The sequence below is a fragment of the Arvicola amphibius genome, chromosome 4, assembly GCF_903992535.2.
Source record: "Arvicola amphibius chromosome 4, mArvAmp1.2, whole genome shotgun sequence".
In the NCBI taxonomy this organism is placed as follows: domain Eukaryota; kingdom Metazoa; phylum Chordata; class Mammalia; order Rodentia; family Cricetidae; genus Arvicola; species Arvicola amphibius.
The window spans coordinates 8380513-8387078 of NC_052050.1; positions in this window are offsets into that span (position 1 = coordinate 8380513).

Consider the following 6566-nt stretch of genomic DNA (forward strand, 5'->3'; position numbering starts at 1 on the left):
GAGTTGTTCAGAAGACAATGTGGTACTCCCATGAACCTGATTGAGCTGCCCGCACAAAACAGGCTGGCATGCTGAAACAGAGGAAATACTCTTCCCACCCCCATCCCTGCCAGCCCTGGGGGCAGGAAGTCAGATGGAAGTGTCTAGGTGCAGGGTAGCTTCTTCAGAGGCCTGTTCTTGGCTTGCAGGTGGCTGACTTCTCCTCTGAATGTCTGCCGCCATGTGACACTATTTGTGATGAGATGAACGAATGTCTACTCACCCCAAATAAGGCTCTGATGACAGACCAAAGTATGGATACCACCAAGACCAAGCTGGTGAACTAGTGAGTTTTGCTGGGGTGTATAGGAACAGAATTACTCAAAGATGTCTTCAGCACTAAAGCCCACCCCAGCCTGAGTGACAGCTCACGAGGCTGGGACCCTGGGGCACACTGCACAGTCTGCAAGCAACATGTTCAAGAGTCCACAGAGTGTCCTTTGCTGGTATCAGCTCAGCTGTTTTCTATTTCTTGCTGGCTGCTTGGCTTCTCTGAGAACTATTCTCAACAGTCTTTCTGTTTATATACTTTTTGGGGAGGGAGGGACAAAATGAATCTGGTTGGTTTCAGGGACTTCCTAGAGTGATTTTGAGTTACTTACTTCCTGGCTTAAGGAATTCCATCTATAAGGTGGAGTGCTTTGTTTCCCCTTAGAACCTGTTCTTGTTTCACCTCTGCATAAACATCCTCTCTTAACACAATCCTCTTGTTTCACTTCTCCTTACATCCTAGTCTTAAGATGTTTCTCTCCAACACGCAAGGGTTTAACCTTAGAAGAAACACAACACAACACTGCCCCATCTCCTTCGTAAGGACATGGCTCTGTGGGATTAGTTCTGAGTCTTAATGACCTCATGGAGACTGTCTCCAAGTAGTGTTCATCTCCAGATATGCAGTGTTAAGACTCTGAACAGTAGGGAGGGATTCCCAAGTCAATGCATCTGTGTTACTTTTCTCATTGCCACGGAAAATACCTAACAAAACAACTCATGGAAGGGCATGTTTTGACTCAGCAGTTGAGGGTACTGTTCATCATGGCAGGGAAGGCATGGCTGCAGAAGCTGGAAGCAAGTGCTCACATCATGCCCATAAACACTCAAGGAACCGGTGGGGGTTGTTCTGCTTGGATTGCTTTTCTCCTTTTATTTCAGCCTGTGACCCCAGCCCATAGAATGGTGCCACCCACATTTAGGGTGGCTTTTCCCCTACTCAGTTATCCCAATGAAGAAATTCCATCACAGGCATGCCTAGAAATTTGTTTACATGGTGATTCTTAAAGGCATTAAGTCGACAATCAAGATTAACCATCACACCATTTTAGCACCAAACTAGTTTTGAAACATCTTCTCACAGATGGTCATCAGCCCCAAGGAGTCACACATGGCAAGAAGAAATGCTTCTTTTGGCTTCTTTCAGATTCTCTGACTGTTGTTCTAGTCCCTCATGGCAGTTGGGTCGGGGTAACTTGGTGTTGGAGAATGCAGGTAGACTTTTCTTTCCCACCAGCCAATTCCCAAATAACCAGAGACTTATTATTAATTATAAATGTTTGGCCATTAGCTCAGGATTGTTACTAGCTAACTCTTACATCTTAACCCATATTTCTTATATGCCCTCTGCTAACCTCTACCTGTCAAGCTATTTAATAGTCAGCATCTTATTAAACCAGTCATGGTGACATAGAGTCACACAGTGTATAGGACCACTCCACAGGAGAATGCTGTCTTCAGAGCAAGACTGCTGCCACCTGCATCAGATCAGCTGCACCTGCTGGCCAGAGGCCCTCAGGAGCAGGCCTGGGGACTGTTGATGTTCCCTCAGACAAGGAGGGGACAGAGGGGTGACTGGCCCCTCACCTGAATTGTAAGCTCCACCCACACACCCCTCCCAGCTGTTCCTATATAATCCTATCCCAATTGTATGTGGCCTCAGGTCTGGAGAGGTACTGAATTTTATAGCTTGGGGAAGTTAACTAGAGGGGAGGGCTCAGTCTGCAGTTCTGGGGAAGCCATCTTAACATGATGGAAAGACAGTTTCCAGTGACTACTTCGGGGTCCCCCATGTTCCCATCATAACCCTGAACCCTTGTGTGTTCTGTAGATAAGCCCAATAGACTCATCGCTTCCCTGGAGTGAATGTTAGTGAAGCTGATTGTTGGCTCCCTCGCGACTGCGTCTTTTTGCCCTTTGATCGGTGCTCACCCAGCTACACACACAGTCCTAGTTTCCAAGTGAAGGCACGTTCTCAGGTTCCAGGGAGACCTGTACCTTGGTTTGGGCACCATTCCACAGGGCACATACACACCCATCGTCTGCTCACCCGTACCTGAACACAGGAGCACAGTGGATGTGTGTCAGGTACAAGTAAGGTGTGTAGGGGGTGGGAGAGAGGGAGAGAGAGAAGAAAGAGGAGGAGGAGGAGGAAGAGGAGGGGGAAGAGGAAGAGGAGGAGGAGGAGGAGGAAGAGGAGGAGGAAGAGGAAGAGGAGGAGGAGGAAGAGGAGGGGGAAGAGGAGGAGGGGGAAGAGGAAGAGGAGGAGGAGGAGGAGGCGGAGGAGGAGGAGGAGGAGGAGGAGGAGGAGGAGGAGGAGGAGGAGGAGGAGGAGGAGGAGGAGGAGAACAGGAGAGGGAGCCTGGGGTGGCGAATCCTGACAGTAATAGAATGAAACCCCTTTTAATTCATCTGGAGCCTTGGAGCCGGCTGCCTGCAGCTCTGCTTGAGGTATTCATTAAGTGCTACAGAGGAGTTAAGGATACTGTCTCCTTATGCAAAATTTAACATTTGCTTGGTTAGCAGGCTCCATCATATTTATAAGAGCCCGACACATTCATTTCAGCTCCTAAGTCTATTAAACAGGGTAATGTGTTTTTAATGTGTGCTCAGAAACAACTGAGAAGCGGCCAGAGCCCCACCAAGCTGGGTCAGGATACTCCTGCCGGGCTTTTATTACTGGGAGATTTAGAGGGCTGCTCCCAGAAACAGCTGTCTCGGCGGCTTCCTATATTATCTTGTTTTGTTTTTCAGCTGCTGCTTTTCTTCTTTATGCTCTTTAAACTCAAAATACCGGGTAGCACTTGAGTAGTTAGGACTTTTGTCGCCTGCCTTCAGAGCTGGAGAGAGGTGGTCAAACTCACAGCCTCAGGCCTCATGAGGTTGGACCAGCACCATAAGCCTGAGCTATAGCCCCGGACTTTCAGTATGTGGGATCCTTAGAGGTTTTATTTTTCTATGAGTTCACTCCTAGCTCTGATTCCTGTGTTTCTTTTCCTTCTACTGTTAGTATCTTGCCCCGTAAAGAGCAGAAGCTTCTTTTGATCATGGAAGATTGGAAGGAAACGGGTGCTGCTTCCAGCCTGCGAGGTGGAAGGCCATGAGGGTGGTGCGCAATTGCCTTTTGAACTCAGGTGACGTTCACCAGAGCGCTGGCGTCTGGAATGTGGTAGATGTCCCCCACCTTGAGGAAAAGGGGTTGGTGATGGGGTCAGTGATGTGCCCAGCTTGACCTGGCTGCTGTAACCACTCTACAATTGGATAGGAAACAGCACCCTTCCTCCAAATTCCCATTGGCCACACATGTAGTCAACCCCAACGATTTTTTTTTTCTTTTGAGACAGGGTTTCTCTGTAGTTTTGGAGCCTGTCCTGGAATTTGCTTTGTAGACCAGGCTGGTCTCGAACTCACAGAGATCTGCCTGCCTCTGCCTCCTGAGTGCTGGGATTAAGGCATGCACCATCACCACCCGGCTCCCAGGCACTTATTTAACTTGGCTCTGTGGTTTTGCTCCTTCCAGCATGTCATCTCAGTGGAATCATACAGCCTTTGCTGCCAGACTGCCCTCACTTGGCATCATGTATCTGAGAACACTTCATGATGTCATAAGTAATAAGAGTCACTTCTCTTCTGACTTAATACTGTTCCCTATCATGTGCATCCACCCCAGGTTGTTTATCAGCTCTGCAGCTGGAAGCCATCTGACTTGGTTCCGTATTTTGGTAATTGAGCGGCACAGCTATGGATATTCACATGCAGCTCTGTGTAAACAAGAGCTTTCGCTTCTTTCGGAGCAGGGTTGAGAAATGATGTGATGTGTGTCTGCTGGACTTTACAGCAGCCCCCCAAACTGTCCTTCAAAGTGGGCTTCCAGGTCCTCATTCCACCAGACTTCCACTCTCTGTGAGTCCCGTCTGGCCTTTGAAGTGGAAGCTTCATTTTCTTTTTTACGTCTTAGCTCTCCTAGTGGTCTCTTATGACTTTAGTTCGGGTCTCCCTAATACCGTGTTTGGCGTTTCTTCGTGTGCTCCTTTACCATCTATATATTAATTACCTTTGCTCTCCAGATCCTTTACAAAGAAAAATGTTTGTTTGTGTTCCTATAGCAGAGCCTTCGGGGCTCATTATCTGCATCGCGGATGAAACCCTGTGTCAGACCTGTGGCTTTCATCCATATTTCTCCTGGTTTCTGCCTTATTTCACTGTTATTCCTAAACGATGCCTTTGGGGTGGGGAAAGGCAAACTTTTTGGAAAAATTTAAGTCCGGCTTGCCAGTTTTTTTTTTTCCTTTTTCCAAATTGTGCTTTTGGTGTCCTATCTGAGAATCCTTTAACTCATGGCCACAAAGATTTCCTCCTGTGTTTTCTTCTAAAGGTTTTACATTTTCTGTTTAGGTCTGTGTGATGTTTTGTTAATGCCACACAACCTGGAATCGCCTGGGAAGAGTTCAGTGAGGGATTGACTACATTGGGTTGGCTTTGGGCATAGCTATAGGGGGTTGTCTTAATTACATTAATTGAGTTGGAAACAGCCACCCACTGTGGGCACCATACCCTGGACCTTAGAGTGGGGGGTGGGTGGATGCTGACATGTTAAGATACGCTTTGCACTTTCTGGGCTCTGTATCACTACAAGGGTCCAAGGCCCAGTGACCTGAGGGCAGCACTATACCGGGGACTTTCCTCTGTGTAGCATGAGAGTTACGGTTGAGTAACCTGACGCTCTGAGATGCCCCAGCCACAAGCCTGCCTAGCACGTCTGTGGGAATGGCAGTGCCCAGGAGCCTGTGGCCAGCACCCCTCCTGCGACTCTCAAGCACACAGGAGAAGGGCTCGTGTGACATTACAGTCTGGGGCTGCAGATGAACCAAGGTGGGTTCTGGTGCGGAGCTTGGAGTGTGGGGGTGGAAAGCTGGCTACAGGCTTTTACTACAGTCTCCCAGGTGAGCGGATAGATGCAGCAGCAGGAACAGCCACTGGGGACATTGGCTACTTTCTCTGGTCTTGCCTTTCAGCCAGGTGTTACCATGGTAACTGTAACCTTTCCCCTTCTCTGAGGCCCACCAGTACTTGGTTACTTTGTTAACTGGTTTTGTTACTCCTCTCTGGTCTGGTCGCATCTTCCCTCTTTTCTCTCCATCCTTCTGGACTTCTCTTGCTCCCTTCTTTGAGCACGTCTTTCATACTGGTCTCGGTGATCTGGCTCTCTCCCCTCGTCCCCCAGCCTCTCCCTCTCTTCTGAGCACAGCAGCTCCTTGGAGGATGCTCTTGCAGCCCTGGGGCCTGCAGTGAGGACATTTTTCTGCCCCAGTAGTACCACAACACTTGGCGATACTACTAATTGGAAAAGTCCCCCAGAGGCGTTTTCTTCTCCCAGCAAATAGAGATCTACAGGGGTAGATACCACCCCAGGGCTGTTCCCCTCTTTCTGGAAAATTCAATCTGGGTAAAGTTTCCTCCAGGCCCTTGCTGTGGGCTGGCGAAACAGAGCAGAAGCCCATTAGCCTACAGTGCTAATTAAATACATCTGAGTGGTGGGTCTCAGGCCTGCCATTCACTGGGTATCAGCAAGAAGTTTGCATAGCCAGACTTGTCACAGAGAGGAATCCAAGCTTTGAAGCCACCTTTCCCAGGGCCTTGGTGACAATATTTCAGCTGCACCTCATCAGCTCTCCTTGATTAGCTGTTAGCCACCTACGTGTCAAACTGTTTGCATGTCACCCGTGTTGGTCTCGGCCCCACATGGTCTTTGTTCCAACACAATCACCTGGAAGAGTCTTTATTGCGTGGCCTTTGCATTATGGACCCGTCTGTGACTGGGGAAGAGGAATAGGGCCGGAAATGGTGACTGTACGGGCATCCGAGGGGTCTTGTTATCTAACCAAGATGTCAGAACCCTTCTTTGCTAGGGGTTGGATTAAGGAGCCCTGTGGCTCTGGCTGGTGGTTGAAAGCCTTTGTAAGGCAAGGAGACAGGAAACAGGAAAACAGAATGTAATTGAAATGACTCTTTGAGAACTAACAAGCTGCCCTCTGGCTTCCTGTCTAGCCTGTTGTTAGGAGGCGCTGATTTGACATGCTGAAGGCAGAGGGCTCCACAAAGCCGGTTTTGATTGTACATCTTGACCAGTAGTAGAAAGGACATTTTTAAAAACCATACCTGCATTCTGAAAGTCTGGTTAGAGGAGAGTTCTAGAAGGGTTGTGGGACTATTTCCTGTGTCTCTCTCCTCCCTCCCTCCCTCCCTCCCTCCTTCCC